Below are 19,224 nucleotides of genomic sequence, written 5' to 3'. Positions count from 1 at the left end.
ATACAAGACGTTGAATAGCTACCAGTCTCTAGTGCGCATTTCTTCATGCGATTCTAAAAACGGTCATGAGATTGAAATTGAAAGGGTCCTGTAGTTCCCTTTCATTATCATTTTATTTGCTTTCCACTGATAGAGAACTATCTGGCATGCGTGAGTGAATGAACGTGGGTATGCTTCATTTTGCTATACAGTGGTTTAGTCTGCTACAGAGAATCAGCGGTAGTCGTACAGTATGGCCAACCCTTGTAGTTTTCAGGTAGGCAAAGAGGTTTGCTCCCCTTGTATGAAGGTTACCTGTGTTAGGTTGGTGGCGGAAGCCTCATCTCTGGGTTTTCCTGGCCACGGGGTCGCGTGGGAGACGTTGGAGTGTGTGAGACAATCAGTCTGCTTCCAGCTCGCCGAAGGTCTGCAACCGAAGTCTCTTCGAAGAGCCGGCCAGAGTGGCCGTGCGGTTCTGGGCGCTACAGTCTGGAGCCGAGCGACCGCTGCGGTCGCAGGTTCGAATCCTGCCTCGGGCATGGATGTGTGTGATGTCCTTAGGTTAGTTAGGTTTGATTAGTTCTAAGTTCTAGGCGACTGATGACCTCAGAAGTTAAGTTGCATAGTGCTCAGAGCCATTTGAACCAATCTCTTCGAAGAGCGGCGAGTTGACTTAACCGCATGGCGCGTTCTCTCGTAGCAAAAGGGGAGCTTCTAGCTTTTCGTCTCGCGTTTCATCTTATAAAGATTGATTTGCTGGGTCGCAGCAAGGAATGCAAGGATTTTGCAGACTTTCAGTTTGATTCCTAATGCAGACTTGACTTTGATCAGTAAGAAGAACGTGGCACAAAGGGGTTGCCTTTGTTGAAGCGCTCTCGGTTCAGTGTAAATGTTTGTGTGCCTGCAACTGTGTGTGTATGCATTCTACTCTTTTCCGAATCTTGGTAATTTTTGCTTCTTTGTGAATTTTCTTTGTCTCATTACTTTATGTCCGGTGGAAACCATCCACATGGGTTAATATTAGAGTTTGTTGGCCCTCTGCCATTATCCTTTGTCTATTCAAATGTCTCCTCTGTAAAATGTTAATTGTTCGCGACTGCGTGGTTAGATGTTACTAAAATTTGGCCAGGGTACGTAGAAATTGTGTCTCCACCAACCACGTGCGCACACGAGCCTGTTCTGAAACGTATAGCGTTTCACAAGCAATTGTACTTAGTTACCAGGCAATAGCAGTCTGTAGATGCATTATATAAATGTTTTAAGGAATAAATAATTTTTCAAAAAATTGTGAACCGCTAGAATCACAGCAGGTAAGCCTGTCTGGAATAGGGCAGTTATGATGCCGACCGGTGTTGGGCGATCAGTGGTAGTTTCATCTGGTGACTTCAGTTTTGTATATTATGGAAAGAAAGACCATGAAAGCAGTTTTTTTTAATTTTTTATTGGTTGTGACAATGATTTTATCACATGGTCTGCCTCATGTGCCACGATGTCCAAATGGTTTTATAAGTGTTAATCCACGTTTCAGCTATGTGGTTCTGTAATAATTGTAATGTATATAGTTAACTCATGTAAGCCCTCCCTCAAACCTGTTATGTTATACCTTCACAGCCCTGAAACCGATCATCTAGTAAACGGTATTGAAGCGATCGTGCCTTTGCAATTATTTTAAAAACAGAGTGATCGCCCCACGACACACCATGTGTTCACTGCAAAATAATTTTGTCTCCAATCTTATCCAGTGTACCGATGTTACGTCTCCGTTACCCACGCCATTTACCTTGTAGTTTCCCTTAATAGCCCATCCAAAGCGTTTCCATGCGCACAGGTCCAATAATTAGTGTCCCTTTTTTATTGAAAACAAATGCTTTGGAATAGGTCTTGTTTTCAGGAATGTTGCTGCAAGCTGCACTTATGCACAGTGTTCACGCACTCTTTACTTTATTCAATATTTGATTCACGTGAACAATGCCTGGATCATATTAATAATTACATCCCATTCTTTATCAGTGACTTTACAATGAATGTTCTTTTGTGAGTTTTTCTTATGAATAAATTAAGTAATTTTCCGACTCAGCGCAACCTCTTATTTATCGTGTGGCTAGAGTTGGTGGCGACCCAATCTTTTACGTTGATTTCAATGTCAGATAGCATTTTCTTATTCAAAGTGTGCGTGGCTCTTTTAGCCATCAGGATACATTCAAAGTGCGCCTCACGCTTCTTACACATAGCGACCTTTTATTCACGCTACTTACAAAATACCTACGAAAATATATCATGCCCAGCTCTGTAGACTACCCTCTAAGTACAATACCCTCCGTTATACTGTATATATTACTATGTTTTACAACTGCATATTCCTCACCAATGAGCTGTAGTGCATTTGCAGCAGTTCAGGCTAATGTATAACAACGGTATGATGTGCGTGCTTAACTCCTTTAGTGTACTGTCTCTCCCTCCGTTCTCCTCCCCCCCCCCCACCCCCACCCCTCTCTCTTTCTCTCTAATGGAAGTCCATGCAGTTGTGCAGTTGTCGGCAACGAGCGGATGTGCCATGTTGCAGGTACACAGAACACACCGTACGGCATCCATGCGGGTCGGAAGCGTTTCAGACGTAATGAAGTGGCGAGTCGTGCGTTGCCGGCGCGTATTTACTGCCGAAGAGAAAAATAGCGGGGCTCGTTGAGTGGGTCTGGCTGAGCATCTGCGCTGGAAAGGTCAGAGGTGCCCTTTGTGACATTAGTGCGGGTCTGGGCGCTGGGGTCACACGTGCCCACCGTCTCCTCTGCTCTGCCATTCACTCTGCACTGCTTTGCAGGTGCCTCCGCAAACTGGTTCACCTGTATGTCAGCCGAATTGTTTAAACCCTTTTTTTTAAAAAAAATCTGTGGGTCCAATGTGATTTGCAGACAAGTAAATGAAAGGTATACGGGCCGACTAAGTACATATTAATAAATGATGACTAACTGAAACCCTCAGCTGCCGACAGGTGTTGTTGATATACCTCGATGTGGTCAGCTAAAAATGTGTACCCCGACCGGGACTCGAACCCGGGATCTCCTGCTTACATGGCAGACGCTCTGAATGCCGGACATTTGTCACGCCGGACATTTGCCACACTTGCCCCTACGCCAGGTAGCGATCCCTCAGGTAAGGGACGCCCTTCCTACTTCTGTCCGCTTTCAAACCACCGCCTCCACATCTTACTCGATACAACCAGGACGTAAGGGACCTTCTTCTTCGACATCTTGGCCAAATACAGAGCTTCTTTTCCGAAATCGTAATATTTATAACTTTTGGAAAACGAAAGCAATACCGACGATTATATCAGTATGTAATTAGTTCTGCCAAGTATAAATATAGATTCCTCTGTCTGTACGGTAGCTTCCTTTCACGCTTACTGATTGCGATAGAAAAAGTCCATCGGCATGGGAGCAACAAGAAAGGAACGATGTAACGAGAACGCGAATGTACGCTAATCATTTCTTTTTGATCACCGCATTTGTGCCTACTTTAATTACTACAACTGCATACCCAGAAGACAATAGGGCAAGAATAAATGGGTATGAGAATGTTTGAAAAGAATAACGACATTCTACATATTAATTTACTCTCTAAAAACATTAGTTAATAAAGTGTAGCGGGACAATGTTCAAAACATAACTGAAAACACGTTCACTAAATAGAGATAAGAACATCTATGATTGACATGGCATCTAAAGTCGACTTACAATTTTAAAATGTTAGAAATAAGGAAATGAAGTAATAAATGCTATCCTTGTAATGTACGTTGTTGTTCTACATTGGTTAGCTCTGGTCACAGAGGAAAAAGCCGTAATTGTAATTATCTGCACTACAACAGAAACAAGAAGGACAACTTCAGGAAAAATAATGTAAGCTCACAATCGACTTTGAAGCAGATAGTTCCTGTGACTTAGTAAGGGCAGAGGTTATATTCGACAACCAGAATAAATTAATAACTGGCTCCTTTTACCGACTCCCTGTCTCAGTTGCTGAACTTGAGTCTCATCACCCTGCTCGTACAATTATAGTTGGCAATTACTTCAATCTACCTTCCACATGTTGACAAAAATACATTTTCATACACTACTGTAAATAGAAAACAACTTCCATAATTGTTCTAAATGCATTTTTTAAATTATTTTTAACGGTTAGTTGTCGTGGCCATTCAAATTGTAAATGGTTACGAAAACACACTGGACCTCTTAGCCACAAATAATCCTGAGCATCACGATGGATACAGGGATTAGTAAACACGCATTCGTAGCGAGGCTCACTTCCGTAACAAAGAAATTCACTAAAACTAAACGCGAAATATATCTACTTATAAAAGCAGCTAAAAATTCGGGTGACGTCTTTCTAAGAGATAGTCTCCAATCCTTCCAAATGATGTAAATGAAGACCATATGTGGCTTATGTTCAAAGAAATAGTATCAACAGCATTCGAGATATTCATACCAAATTAATTAATAAGAGACGGAACTGATCACCCATGGTACACAAAACACGACAGAAAGCTGCTGCAGGAGCACCGCAAAAGGCACGTATAGTTTAGACGAACGCAAAACCTCCAAGATTGGTGAAGTTTTACAGAGGCTCGAAATTTGGTGCGGATTTCAATGCAAAATGCATTTAATAGTTTCCACAACGAAACTCGCTCTAGAAATGTGGCGGAAAATCCAAAGAGATACTGGCCTCATGTTAAGTAAACCAGCGGAAAGGCTCAGTAAGTACCTTTACTGCGCGACAGCGACGGTAATGTTACTGATGACAGTGCCACTAAAGTGGAGTTAGTAAATGCATTTTCCGAAATTCCTCCACTAAAGAAGACGAAGTAAATATTCCATAATTCGAAATGAGAACAGCTGCAAATATAATTTAGAAGTAGACATCCCTGGTGTTGCAAAGCAACTGAAATTACACTGTCAGTGACAGAGGAAATGATTAAATAGCTTTTCAAAAAGTCTCTAATGTATAAGAAAAGTAAGTCTAATACATTTCTTTCTGATGTTCTTTAGTAACAATTAATTTTCAGTAGTAAGCGCCTTGCTTTTACTGACCTGTTTAAAGATAATCAACAATTTAGTAAGAAATTTTAATTTTTAAAGGACTACATCTAAATGTACTTAAGTAGATTTACATCTACTATAAATGTTTGCAGCTAAACTTAAATAAAAAATATTTGAGGTGCCAAAATCGTCAACTTAGGATCAGATCAGTTTTGGGATAATTTTAGGTGCAATTCAAATGTTCAGTTCCCATTTTCTTTTACAAAACCATATACTATCAGTTTAATAAACCATGATATTTTAGGTGATAGTTGCGATACTGAAGCTTCAGAAAATTATTTTAGAAATCACAATTATTTAATAGTATGGGCATAATATTGGAAGGTAGAAAAAAGTTATCTCAACGTGACAACAATAGGGATACTTTTGTGAGGCTCGAAACACTTTTTAATTTTTACATTAAAGACTGATTCGCATCACACTTTGCACAGGCTTTGGACCGTGAAAATGATAAATGACCATCTACCATTCTGGCGTGTGTAAAATCAGCCTAAACACGCTGAACTAATGTACACTCTATCTACAATTACTACTTATTATTAGCTCCTATAATGCTGCTTCAATGTTTTAATAATTTTATTTCAGTAATCGGCGAGGATTCAGTGGTCCTCATGGTTTTTAATACATTATTTTTAACGTATTTTAGTCCAGATTCTGAATATGAGCAATGGCGTTCAAGCAAGGCCTAATGATGCCAGTCTCTTCATAATTCTTTACGATTCTCTCTATCCTGTCGTCCAGCTTCAAGTACTTCTTCTTCCTCTTCTTACCTTCAAGATTCATTTACAATTTCATGTACATGCAGTTTGTAAGCTCTGCTTCCTTTTTCAAGCACTCCACCAAATAGTTGATTCTAGGGTGGGGGTTTCCAATAACACTATTTATTTTGTTGTGCCATCCTTCAACAGCATTCGTCGTTCGGTGCCTTTTTCCGTAACAGTTCCACATTTCTATTGCGATATCCTCATTCTCTAGCCAGTTATCCACAAAGTAGTAAAAAAATTGAGAGAATCTTCCGTTATCACGAGCTTCTGCATGAATCTCAATTCATCCATTGCTTACGTCCTCCGGTTTTACAACTGCCAGCTCTGCACACACGCTGACGTGAAATCTTAAATCCTCGTTCTAGCGGTAGTCCTCAGTTAGACCGAGAACTCGAATTCTTCTGCATAAAGTCTTCTTCATATGGAAATAGAATCCATTTATTTCAGTTGTGGGAAAAACTTGACGAATGGCCAATATCGCAGCTGCCTCAAAGTCCACCTTTACTTGTTTTGGACACCACTCAGAGACTGCCTATTTTATCAGACGAAACAGACGAACATATGTGTCTTTCTTCTTATTAGGGAGCAGCGCAAATACAGTAGGAAGAATGTTTGTTTATTTACACTGGCCTCCTAAGTCTACGTGTATGGTGTAGATCTGTGCAAACTGCCTGCTGCATCTCTTAAATGTTCCATTCATAAAAAAATGGGAATGTGGTGTCACCGCCAGACACCACACTTGCTAGGTGGTAGCCTTTAAATCGGCCGCGGTCCGGTAGTATACGTCGGACCCGCGTGTCGCCACTGTCAGTGATTGCAGACCGAGCGCCGCCACACGGCAGGTCTAGAGAGACTTCCTAGCACTCGCCCCAGTTGTACAGCCGACTTTGCTAGCGATGGTTCACTGACAAATTACGCTCTCATTTGCCGAGACGATAGTTAGCATAGCCTTCAGCTACGTCATTTGCTACGACCTAGCAAGGCGCCATTATCATTTGCTATTTATCTTGTGATGCATGTACCGTCAGACCGATGTTCACCAATTATGGATTAAAGTTAAGTATTCCAGAAGCTACGTACTTTTTTATTAGACTCAACTCCTTTAACTGTTCCAGACCTCACGCCAGCCTGCGTGAGCTTAAACGTGTGCCTTTCGGCTACCCGTCATTGTGGATTGGCTGTCTTGCCAGTCCACAACAGGGAACATGTTTTTAAACTTTCTTTTCCTTTGCTTCCACTAAAAGTCATTATTCTGACCTCTAATCTATCGTCTTCCAGAAGAAAACTACTGCCATCTCCCATTTTTAATAGATCTTCATGAAGATCAGTTTCATAAGAGTTCTTAGGCTCTTGTTGGTTCCCCTGCTCTTGGCTCCATCGACGACGAATAGTTCTCTTCATAGATTCTGAATCAGGCATCACTGTAACAAAGTCATAAACTTTATTATGTAGATTTCCCATTTCATCCGCGTATATCTCTGATAACTGTGTAGTTTCTTGTCGAGACCTTCTCTTCGCCCTTTCCACTTGCTTTCTCACTTTCAGAGCCGCATCGTCAGGTGGTCCACACAGATGTTCTAATACGTTCAACAATTCTCCGTTCCTCGAAAGCAGCTTTCCCTTGCAATGATTCGCTTTTTGGCGTAAGCACATCCTCGTAACAACACCTTCTTTAGATTCCCTCTGTTTAAGATACGCGTAACCTTTGTAATGAGCAGGAGGGCTGCCATTGTTCGTTGTAATAACTTCCATACTGATGGTCACGTTAGGAACTTCGAAAGCAAACTGGCCGGGCGGGTGAGGAGGAGGAGGAGGAGGAGGAGGGGGGGGGGGGGGGGGGAGACAAGGGACCCGACGCTTCGGAGCAGGTAAAACCGTGGCAAATGTCCGGCGTGGCAAATGTCCGGCGTGGCAATGTCCGGACACCGACGCTCTATATCCATCTGAGCCACCGAGGACACAGATGAATAGCGCGACTGCAGGGACTTATCCCTTGCACGCTTCCCCCTAAGACTCACATTCCCAACTGTCCACAATTTTACCTATGTAATGTACCTCATAGACATTTGCCCATCCACTCATTACTCTCGCACGCTTTGGCGATTCCCGTAGGAGTTTGGGCAACCTGTGCGCGTTCGCACAGACGACGGTCAATGGTTGGGTAGCCTTTAACGATGTATACGAAGACAGTAACCGTTCTTGAAAGAACAGGTACTGTAGATGACCGTGCAACTTATCCCTTGCACGCTTCAGGCTAGAACCGCGCGACCGCTACGGTCGCAGGTTCGAATCCTGTCTCGGGCATGGATGTGTGTGATGTCCTTAGGTTAGTTAGATTTAAGTAGTTCTAAGTTCTAGGGGACTAATGACCTCAGAAGTTAAGTCCCATAGTGCTCAGAGCCATTTGAACCATTTTTTGGAGATCACGAACTTTACGCAACCACCTCTCCTCCGCTTCGCCGTAAAGTTAAAAGGAAAATTGCCGCAAAGCGCACGAGGTAGCCGTGGGGTCACCCATCCCAATACCGGCCACGTCCGGCGTTGCTCCAGTTCAGTGATCTGCCGGGAACCGGTGTATTGAACGAGACGAGGCTGCTGGCTTCAGTAAAGCGAAGATTTCCGTTTTGGCGGAGCCTGTCGTCAATTGACAATATTTAAAAAAAGACAATATTTAACTTGAAATCTCAAATGCTCAATGTCTGTTTTAAAATACGTACGTTAAATTTCTTGTAAAGTATGTTTTATATGCTGTTCCGCCTCTCGGCTGTAAACTAGCAGTTACCGCTGCTAGCCGTGAGGAGTGAGGGAATGAAGTAACAATAAAGGAAAAAAAGGTGACATTAGTTATTACTATGCACAAGACAAACAGCATTAGCATATGATAATGGAGACGGAAGTAGGGTCCCCCAGACGCGTCCTGCGACGGCAAGCGCAGCGCGGCGCGAGGCGTGGTGTGTGGTGTGACGCGGAGGAATGCTGATCGCCGCCATTACGCGGCGCCAGCGTCGTTACGCGCGCTAATTGACAGAGACGGATGGCCATTAAGCACCAGAACCGGGGAGGGAGTGGGGGGAGGTGCTTCTGCTGTGGACGAGGCGGCGGTCCCTCACTGGCTGTGTCATACTGGGCCGTGCGTATGTTTGGGGAAAATGCGGTTTAGCCAAACCTACAACATGCTGTAAACGGTAGGACACGATGTCGTCCTCTGAACTTCAAAAGGGGAGATGCTACGACATTTGCATCGTAATACACTTGTAAGGTGCCAGGACATGGGCACTTACACGTTAGCTTACCAACATTAGTATTAATAATAAAGGGACTGCCAAGGGCATCAGATCATGACTCTATTGAATTATGATATATATGAGGCACTCTCGAGCAGTATTCCCTGCATATCTGCATGATTGTTCCACTAACTTAAATCGTTGATGAAAAGTTGTAATGTCTCTTGCAGCGGTCTCTCCGCGATATTTTCAGAAATTTTATAAATTATGTAACTCAGTACATATCTCGAAATATCTCTTCTTATCTTACCGATTCCTAAACTTTAATATACGATGAATATCAATGCAAAGTAGTTTCAAGCCCTATTATTCCTTGGAGCGTCCATTTACTCTATGGAATAGCTTCTCTGCTATCTGTTTTCTCTTATGAAAAGTATGAGGGAGCTTGCCGATTAGCCCTGAAAGAAGGAGGATGTATATGTATGTATTGTTGAGCTAGTCGCCATCTTGATGAGATTCTGTATGAGAAGGAATTTAATACATGAACTAAACTAAAGTAAGTGTGTTCGCGTATTATTTAACTGCCGGCCGGGGTGGCCGTGCGGTTCTAGGCGCTACAGTCTGGAACTACGAGACCGCTACGGTCGCCGGTTCCAATCCTGCCTCGGGCATGCATGTGTGTGACGTCCTTAGGTTAGTTAGGTTTAAGTAGCTCTAAGTTCTAGGGGACCGATGACCTCAGCAGTTAAGTCCCATAGTGCTCAGAGCCATTTGAACCATATATTATTTAACTGATTATTATTGACAATGTCTGCTTACTACGCTGTGTTGCACGGGATCAGTGGGGAACGTCTGATTTACACTGGACGAACCTGCCGTTTTGTATGCTCAAGATATCCAGTTACTTCAAATAAATAGGCTAACACGGTCTTACCAGCAGATCTCCGGTCTTCCCCATGTGATCACCGAAAGTTAATTATTACAAATGTTTTCAGGAGATCGACTGACAATTTTCGTCGCACCGAGACTTCGAAATTGCTTCACTGCCTTATGGAATTTAAGTTAAGCTCAATTTAATCAGGATAGAACAGTACTGAACTGTGTGAATGTGATAAGCCTGCTTTGTGAATGAAAATTCCCTTAATATACGCATGTATTTGACTATCCTGGTCAGTGAAGCTAAATCAGGCCGGTGTGAGAGAGGTTTTTAAATTTTAGATCCCACAAAAATATTAAAAAGTGTCGGAGGCTGAGAATTGTGGAATATAAAGTCTGCAGATGGCCGTAGCTCGCCGGGCCGCAGGTAGCGGCCACCGGAAACGTGGGACAATACGGAGCTTTTGGGGATACCCCGGCACCGGAGCCACCTGTGCTGTGCAACACGTGGCGATGACGGGAATTTCGTTTGCCTAGGGGCGATATGACCTACTCGATCGTTGGGTCGATCTCAGAAATGCCATTGAAGGGATTTCGGCGATGATAGAGCGTTCGACATTGGCAGAAACTGGGTATTCTTCCGCCGCGTTTTCGTACTCGTGGGAGACGGGAGAATCGTGGAGAGAGTGGACTTCGCCTTCAGCCATCGAGCGGTGCGGACGTGGAGACGGCGTCTTGGCCATCGTCTTCGAAGGGAGATATACGGTCTGTATCGCAGCACTGCACCAACGAGTGTTCCGTGCAGAGTTCTGCGGTTACAGCTCTTTGTGTGCTCAGAAGTGAGATTTTCACCAACGCTTAACCACTTCCAACGACTTACCTAATATTCTTGATCTGGAAGTTGTCCTTGCAAGTTGCCAAGTATTTATCAATGCAGCTGCCAATAATAGGGGCGCGTAATTCCAGACTGTTAATGTGCCATTCTCAGGAGTGTGTGGATGGACAAGTGTCAGTTGTGGGGGATATTAAATTAAAATGCCAGTATTACAATCGAATTATCGACTTCAATGTAGCTAGCATTTAACCTGTCCCAGTAAGCTTTACATATACTCTAGTCACTGCACAGCTTGCCCAGACGGGAAGGAAAGAAGGTTTGCGGTCTTCTATGTCAGCGAGGGACAAATAAGCTTACACACTGATGCACAAAACTTAACGCTCAAATAACTTCATATGCTGCGTCACTGCCAGGTGACATATCTAGTTGACACTTGGACCGTACATTAAACAAATAAATGTCGTGTGGCACCGCGGCCTGGTGTGAGTCTTTCGACTGTTTAAACGAACTCCTACCTTATAGTACAGAAGGTAACTGGAAGGAATACGCAGTCAAAGCACAAAAATGTTATATATATATATATATATATATATATATATATATATATATATATATATATATATATATATATATATATATATATATATAGGGTGGTCCATTAATCGTGACCGGGCCAAATATCTCACGAAATAAGCGTCAAACGAAAAAACTACAAGGAACGAAACTTGTCTAGCTTGATTGAAAGGGAAACCAGATGGCGCTATGGTTGGCCCGCTAGATGACCCTGCCATAGGTCAAACGGATATCAACTGCGTTTTTGTTTTTAAATAGGAACCCCCATTTTCATTACATATTCGTGTAGTACGTAAGGAAATATGAATGTTTTAGTTGGACGACTTTTTTCACTTTGTGATAGATGGCGCTGTAATAGTCACAAACATATGGCTCACAATTTTAGACGAACAGTTGGTAACAGGTAGGTTGTTCAAATTAAAATACAGAACGTAGGTACGTTTGAACACTTTATTTCGGTTGTTCCAATGTGATACATGTGAACTTATCACGATATCGACCTTTTCCGCAATTGGTAAACGCTCCATTTTAACACGGGTAATGTATCACGAAGCAAATACCCTCCGCACTGGCGGAATGTTACGTGATACCACGTACTTATACGTTTGTGACTATTACTGCGCCATCTATCACAAAGCGAAAAAAGTGGTCCAACTAAAACATTCATATTTCTTACGTATTACAAGAATATGTAATAGAAATGGGGGTTCCTATTTTAAAAAAACGCAGTTGATATCCGTTTGACCTATGGCAGCGCCATGTAGCGGGCCAACCATAGCGCCATCTGGTTTGCCCCTTCAAGCTAGACAAGTTTCGTTCTTTGTAGTTTTTTCATTTGATGCTTGTTTCGTGAGATATTTGGCCCGGTCACTATCAATGGACCACCCAGTATATATATTCATAGACAGACCCAGACGTCAACGCCATTAATGATGGTCTGCTGGACATTACAAAAAGGCGGGACATAGTTCTTAATAGGTGCGTGATCACAACGGCAGCACTGTATACTCTTCAGCGTCCTCCCATGCTGGCCACAAAGTTGATAAGTTTTTATCGTAGGGTATTTCATTTCTGCACCAGCGTGACTAGAGACGGGAACACGCAATGAGCCCAGGAACACTGTCGAACGTGATCGTTGTGGTCGTCCCGGGTGTGAGAAGGCGTAATGATGCCTCGGCCTTCTGACCTCAGAATTTCTGAACACGATACAGTCACCAATCCAATTTATTGTGACATTGTACTGCTTCCCCATTTGCATCATTAAAGGAGAGCATTCGACCCTGACTTCATTTTTAGATAACAATGCTCGACCGCAACATAGATGGATGAGCTCTTGGTAAGAGAGGACAATCGCCGAATAGAGTGACCTGCCCGTTCCCCCAACTTAAATCGAGCACGTGTGGATGCTTTGGGGAGACATGTTATGTTAACCGGGGACCTAGAAACGACGGAGAGGCTCCGTCCCCGCCACAGCCGCAGTGGTCCACAACCCAACGACGACTACCCCAGTCCACTTCACGCCTCCGCCGCCCCACACTGAACCCAGGGTTATTGTGCTGTTCGGCCCCCGGTGGACCCCCCCAGCGAATGTCTCACACCAGACGAGTGTAACCCCTATGTTTGCGTGGTAGAGTAATGGTGGTGTACGCGTACATGGAGAACTTGTTTGCGCGGCAATCGCCGACGTAGTGTAGCTGAGGCGGAATAAGGGGAACCAGCCCGCATTTGCCGAGGCAGATGGAAAACCGCCTAAAAACCATCCACGGACTGGCCGGTTCACCGGACTTCAACACAAATCCACCGGGCGGATTCGTGCAGGGGACCAGGCGCTCCTTCCCGTCCGGAAAGCAGTGCGTTAGAGCGCACGGCTAACCGGGCAAGCTGGGGAGACATACTGCAACATGTCCGCATGCACCAACAGTGCTGGTGGATGAATGGAAGGCTCTACCACAAGAGCTGCTTACTAACCTCGTGAAAGCTTGGGAGCACTGCTCTCTGTGGTAATCACATACTCCGTTAAGAACCAAGTACCACCTTTTGTAATATCCAGGGGACACTCATAAATAGCAGTGATTTCAATGTAATTAGGTTCAAATGGCTCTGAGCACTATGGGACTTAATTTCTGAGGTCATCAGTCCCCTAGAACTTAGAACTACTTAAACCTAACTAACCTAAGGACATCACACACATCCATGCCCGAGGCAGGATTCGAACCTGCGACCGAAGCGGTCGCGCGGTTCCAGACTGTAGCGCCTAGAACCGCTCGGCCACTGCGGCCGGCCCAGTGTAATTAGGGCCTTTGATTGAAATTGTTATTTCCCATCGTATCATTGCGTATTTCTGTCATTTACCTTCTGTACTATACCGCAGCAGACCTTTCTATGTACGCTCTAAGTTCCATCGAGATATGTTACTTGGCAGTGAGACGCCATGCGGAGGTTCTGCCCACCAGTGCATACAGCTGCGAAAACTGATGTTCATCTGTCTTGCTAGAATCGATGCTGAATAATGTTTTTCCTGTCACAGCGGTTAGGGAGAGAACGGAAATAACGCCGGATAATAGAAGTGGCTAGAAAAAAGGAAGTTAGGGTTTAACGTGCCATCAACGGAGAGATAACTGTAGACGAAGCACAAGCGTTGGTTGTGGGTAGGACGGGGAAAGAAACTGGCCGTTCTTTTTGCTAAGGAACCGTGGCCGATTTTGCATTAACTTATTCAATAAGTATGAGAGTGGTTAATCCCGAATGAAAGAGCAGTGTCTTACCATTGCAAGATGGGTGCTATGCTTTAAAAATCGATATTAATATTATACTGAGGGAAAAGACGCCCTCTTATTTCAGACAAAGCATTTTTTCATCTTAAAAGTAATATTAAATATATATATATATATATATATATATATATATATGAAGACGGAGATGAAGATCATCGGTACGGCGGAACTGGCGGAAGAGGCAAGCATTATCAACAAGATAAAGCATATTGAAAAGCCCAGACACGTCTGTGTGGCAACCACCGGTACTCTGGCCAGCGTCTGTTCACCATGTGAGGTGCGGCTGAACACCAAGCTCCAGGAACTAACAATCCCTGGTTCTAACTACCCAGCATTAGCTGGAACTTAATTACAAGCAGTATGATTCGTACAAGTAAAATTAATATTACCCCAGGTGGCCAATCCACTCGCCCTGTGGCGACAACCAAGCTATCGGATTCTGGGGAGCTTGGGCTCGTACGACAGAGAAAGTCGGAGTTCTCTAGTAAACGTCCACGAAAGTCCCATACATTTATTGGCACTTTTAACATTCAGACACTAATTCAGACAGGCAAACTTCATAATCTTACAACAGAACTCAACAAACAGAAAATTCAAATCCTTGCTCTCCAAGAGACCAGATTCACTGATTCAGAAACAATAGACTACAACAATTACCGTATCTTTAAAAGTAAAACAGACAAGAAAATTGGCAAAGGAGCTGCAATATTTGGCATGGCTTTTATTGTAAATAAGGACACCCTTGACTCTGTTATAGACATGAATCAAATCAGTAACAGACTAATGACCATGCGAATCAAGCACACCAACAAAATATATACATTTATTAATGTTCATGCACCTACCAACATTGCCAACAAAAAAGAACCGGAGAAGACAGAAAAATTTTGGGAAAAACTCGAAACTGAAATGTCCAAAATTCCAAAGGAGGATGTAAAAATTCTTCTAGGGGATTTCAACGCGCAAATTGGCAAAGAGAGGAAATATAAAAAAAACAGTCGGTAATTACCCTGCACACAAATTCACAAACAAGAACGGCATGAGACTCATCGAGTTATGCCAGCAAAACAACCTAAAAATCGTGACAACATCACTTCGAAAAGACCCCAAGAAACAAAAAACATGGAGATCACCAAACCTTCAGCTTGGTGAATTTCAAATAGACCATGTTGCGATCTCCTATGACTTCCAGAAAGAAATACACGACGTTCAAGTCCGCAGAGGGGCAAATATAGATTCTGACCACTACCTTACCAGAGTTAAAATTAAATTCACTCCAAAAAGGAAACGCCAAAGGAAATCACCACTAATTCCCAAATTTGACTTGAAAAATATCAAGGAATCAGAAATTACAGAAGCATGGGATAAACAACCAACAAACAACTGGAAAGATTTCCGAACGAAAATTATACAGAAAGCAAGAGATTTGATTCCGTTAAAGAAAATATCCAAGCATCCATGGTGGAATTCGAATTGTGATAAGGCATTAGAAGAGAGACAACAAGCCTTTTTAAATTACAATTGTGACAAATCAGAAACCACACAACAAACATTTTTCAAAGTGAGAAAACAAACAGCTAAAATACTTAGACAAACTAAAAGAAAATACCTTAATGAACAGCTAAACACAATTGAAGAAAACTTTAAGAACCACAACACTCAAGATTTTTATAAAATATTCGCAAATCAAATCAAAGGATACACTCCACAAAATCTCTGCTTCCGGAAACAGAATGGAAAATTGGCACTAACTAACAAAGAAAATTGCCAAGAACTAGCTAAATATTTCTCACAACTCCTAAATTGCCCACAACCAAGTACAAGATTCCCCAGATTACAACCAGAACACACGAATGAGACTTCACTACCACCATCTCAAGAAGAAATTTATAGTCACATTAGAAAACTCAAAAATAATAAATCATCGGGAGAAGATGGAATTGTAGCTGAACTACTGAAAAACCTTGGTCCAAATTCGTTAAAAGAGATCACTAGCATCATCAAAGAAATTTGGCAGACAGAAAATATCCCAGAGGAGTGGAAGTGTGCACTAATTCACCCATTGCACAAAAAGGGAGAGAGATCAGACGTAAACAACTACAGAGGCATTTCACTTTTACCAGTTACCTACAAAATTCTATCTGCATGTCTCCTAAAGAGGGCACAAGAACAACTAGAACATACAATTTCAGACTACCAAGCAGGCTTTCGTCCTAATAGATCATGCCCGGAACAGATATTCAAACTTAAAACTATTTTAAAGATTAAAGCAATCAGGTCAAAACCAATAATCTGCACATTCGTTGATTTCAAAAAGGCATACGATTCCATAGACAGACAGTCTCTATGTCACATTCTCGAAGAACGAGGCCTAGACACTAAAACCCGAAAACTAATTGAACAAACACTAACAGAAACCAAATCAAAAATTAAATTCAGAGGGGAAATTTCGGAACCATTCTCAATTAAAACAGGAGTAAGACAAGGAGATGGGATCTCACCACTATTATTCAATATAGTTTTGGACAAAGTTATGAAAGAGTGGGAAGTAACACTAAGGAAACAAAGCTTTTGGAAGCCAATTGAACTAGGAAGAGGTAAAGGAAAATTGAACATCCCTTATTTAGCGTTTGCAGATGACTTGGCAATTATAACTGACAGTGAAGAAACAGCAGTAAAACAAATTGAGACACTTAAAGAATGTGCTGAGAAGGTTGGCCTGCAAATCTCCTTTGAGAAGACAGAATTCATCTGCTCAAAATTAGATATTTCGAAACTAAAAACAAAGTATGGTGAAATAACTAGAGTCAAGCACTTTAAGTATCTCGGTGAAGTTATTGAACCAACAGGACTTGAGAAAATAGCACAAAAAAACCGATTACAGAAAATCAAGAAAGTATTCGGACTTATTCAAAATATATATAATAAGAAATGTCTATCAAAAGGCACTAAAATCAGACACTACAACACAGTCATCAAACCAACAGTCACATATGCAAGTGAAACACTCTCCCTGAATAGAAAATTAGATTTACACGAAATTAAGAAAGTAGAGAGAAAAATTATTAGAAAAATCCTAGGACCACGATACACACAAGATGGATACAGGCTGCAGACTACCGAGACAACCGAAAAAATATCAAACATCGAGGCAGATATCAGGAAGAGGCGGATGAAGTTTTATGGACATATAGACAGATTACCTGGAAACAGGTTAACTAAACGTCTATTGGACTATATGACATCACTTAAGGCAACAATACCCTGGGTAACTGAAGTTAAGAAGGATTTGAAAAAGGCAAAAATTGACATAACAAACACATCAGACCGGGATACATTCAGAAGAAAAATCGACAAGTGGAAGTTTACTCCAGAGACGGAATCTAAACCTTTCCGACCAAAGTGGACCGAAGAAAGGAAGAAGGCCTTTGGGGAGGCAATGAAGAAATACTGGAGAAATAAGAAGAACATTAAGAAATGTTAATCACCTGCTTATCGTTCTCCCATGGGGACATTCGCTAATAATAATAATAATAATAATAATAATAATAATAATAATATATATATATATATATAATGATTTTTTAATTTGAAATAAATCGTTTGTTTGGAAATTATCACGAGAGATGAGTTTCGTCTCTTAAGGTTCAATTTCTTCATGGCCAGAGGTGTCTGCACTATATTTTCTGAGAGTGATCAGATGTATTCACCTAGTTAATTGCCGGCAGCTGTTACCGAGCGGTTCTAGGCGCTTCATTCCGGAACCACGCTGCTGCTACGGTCGCAGGTTCGAATTCTGCCTCGGGCATGGCTGTGTGTGATGTCCTTGGGTTAGTTAAGTTTAAGTAGTTTTAAGTCTAGGGGACTCATAACCTCAGATGTCAAGTCCCATAGTGTTTAGAGCCATTTGAACCTTTTTGAACCTGGTTAATTTTTCAAGGAGACATATCGAAAACACATGATGAATTCTCACTGAAGCACCAAAAGACGAAACTATTTTCAGCCGTGTTGTTTAATCGGAATTAACGCTTTATTCTGATCAGTGTCGGCCGTATGTTATTGAGAAGTGCACCTATAGTAGTTGTTGTTATGGTCTTCAGTCCTGAGACTGGTTTGATGCCGTGATGACTGGGTGTGTGTGATGTCCTTAGGTTAGTTAAGTTTAAGTTGTTCTAAGTTCTAGGGGACTGATGATCTCAGATGTTAAGTCCCATAGTGCTCAGAGCCATTTTTGAGCTACGTTGTAAATACCTCTCAGTAAATACTCATTTTTTTTATTGTGTGTGTATGTCGTCATACTTTTTTTTGTTTGTTTGATGCAGCTCTCCATGCTACCCTTTCCTGTGCAAGATTCTTCATCGCCCAGTAATTACTGCAACCTACATCCTGAATCTGCTTAGTGTATTCATCTCGTGGTCTAACTCTATGATTTTTACCCTCCACGCTGCCCTCCAATGCTAAATTGGTGATCCCTTGATGCCTCAGAACATGTCCTAACAAACGATCCCTTCTTCTAGTCAAGTTGTGCCACAAACTCCTCTTCTCCCCAATTCTATTCAATACCTCCTCATTAGTTATGTGATCTATCCATCTAATCTTCAGCATTCTTCTGTAGCACCACATTTCGAAAGCTTCTATTCTCTTCTTGTCTAAACTATTTATCGTCCATGTTTCACTTCCATACATGGCTACACTCCATACAAATACTTTCAGAAACGACTTCCTGACACTTAAATCAATACTAGATGTTAACAAATTTCTCTTCTTCAGAAACGATTTCCTTGCCATTGCCAGTCTACATTTTATATCCTCTCTACTTCGACCATCATCAGTTATTTTGTTCCCCAAATAACAAAACTCCTTTACTACTTTAAGTGTTTCATTTCCTAATCTAATTCCCTCAGCATCACCCGATTTAATTCGATTACATTCAATTATCGTCTTTTTGCTTTTGTTGATGTTCATCTTATACCCTCCTTTCAAGACACTGTCCATTCCGTTCAACTGCTCTTCCAAGTCCTTTGCTGTCTCTGACAGAATTACAATGTCATCGGCAAACCTCAACGTTTTTATTTCTTCTCCATGGATTTTAATACCTACTCCGAACTT

This window comes from Schistocerca americana, chromosome 4 (assembly GCF_021461395.2).
Source record: "Schistocerca americana isolate TAMUIC-IGC-003095 chromosome 4, iqSchAmer2.1, whole genome shotgun sequence".
NCBI lineage: Eukaryota > Metazoa > Arthropoda > Insecta > Orthoptera > Acrididae > Schistocerca > Schistocerca americana.
This window is presented reverse-complemented; position numbering follows the sequence as displayed.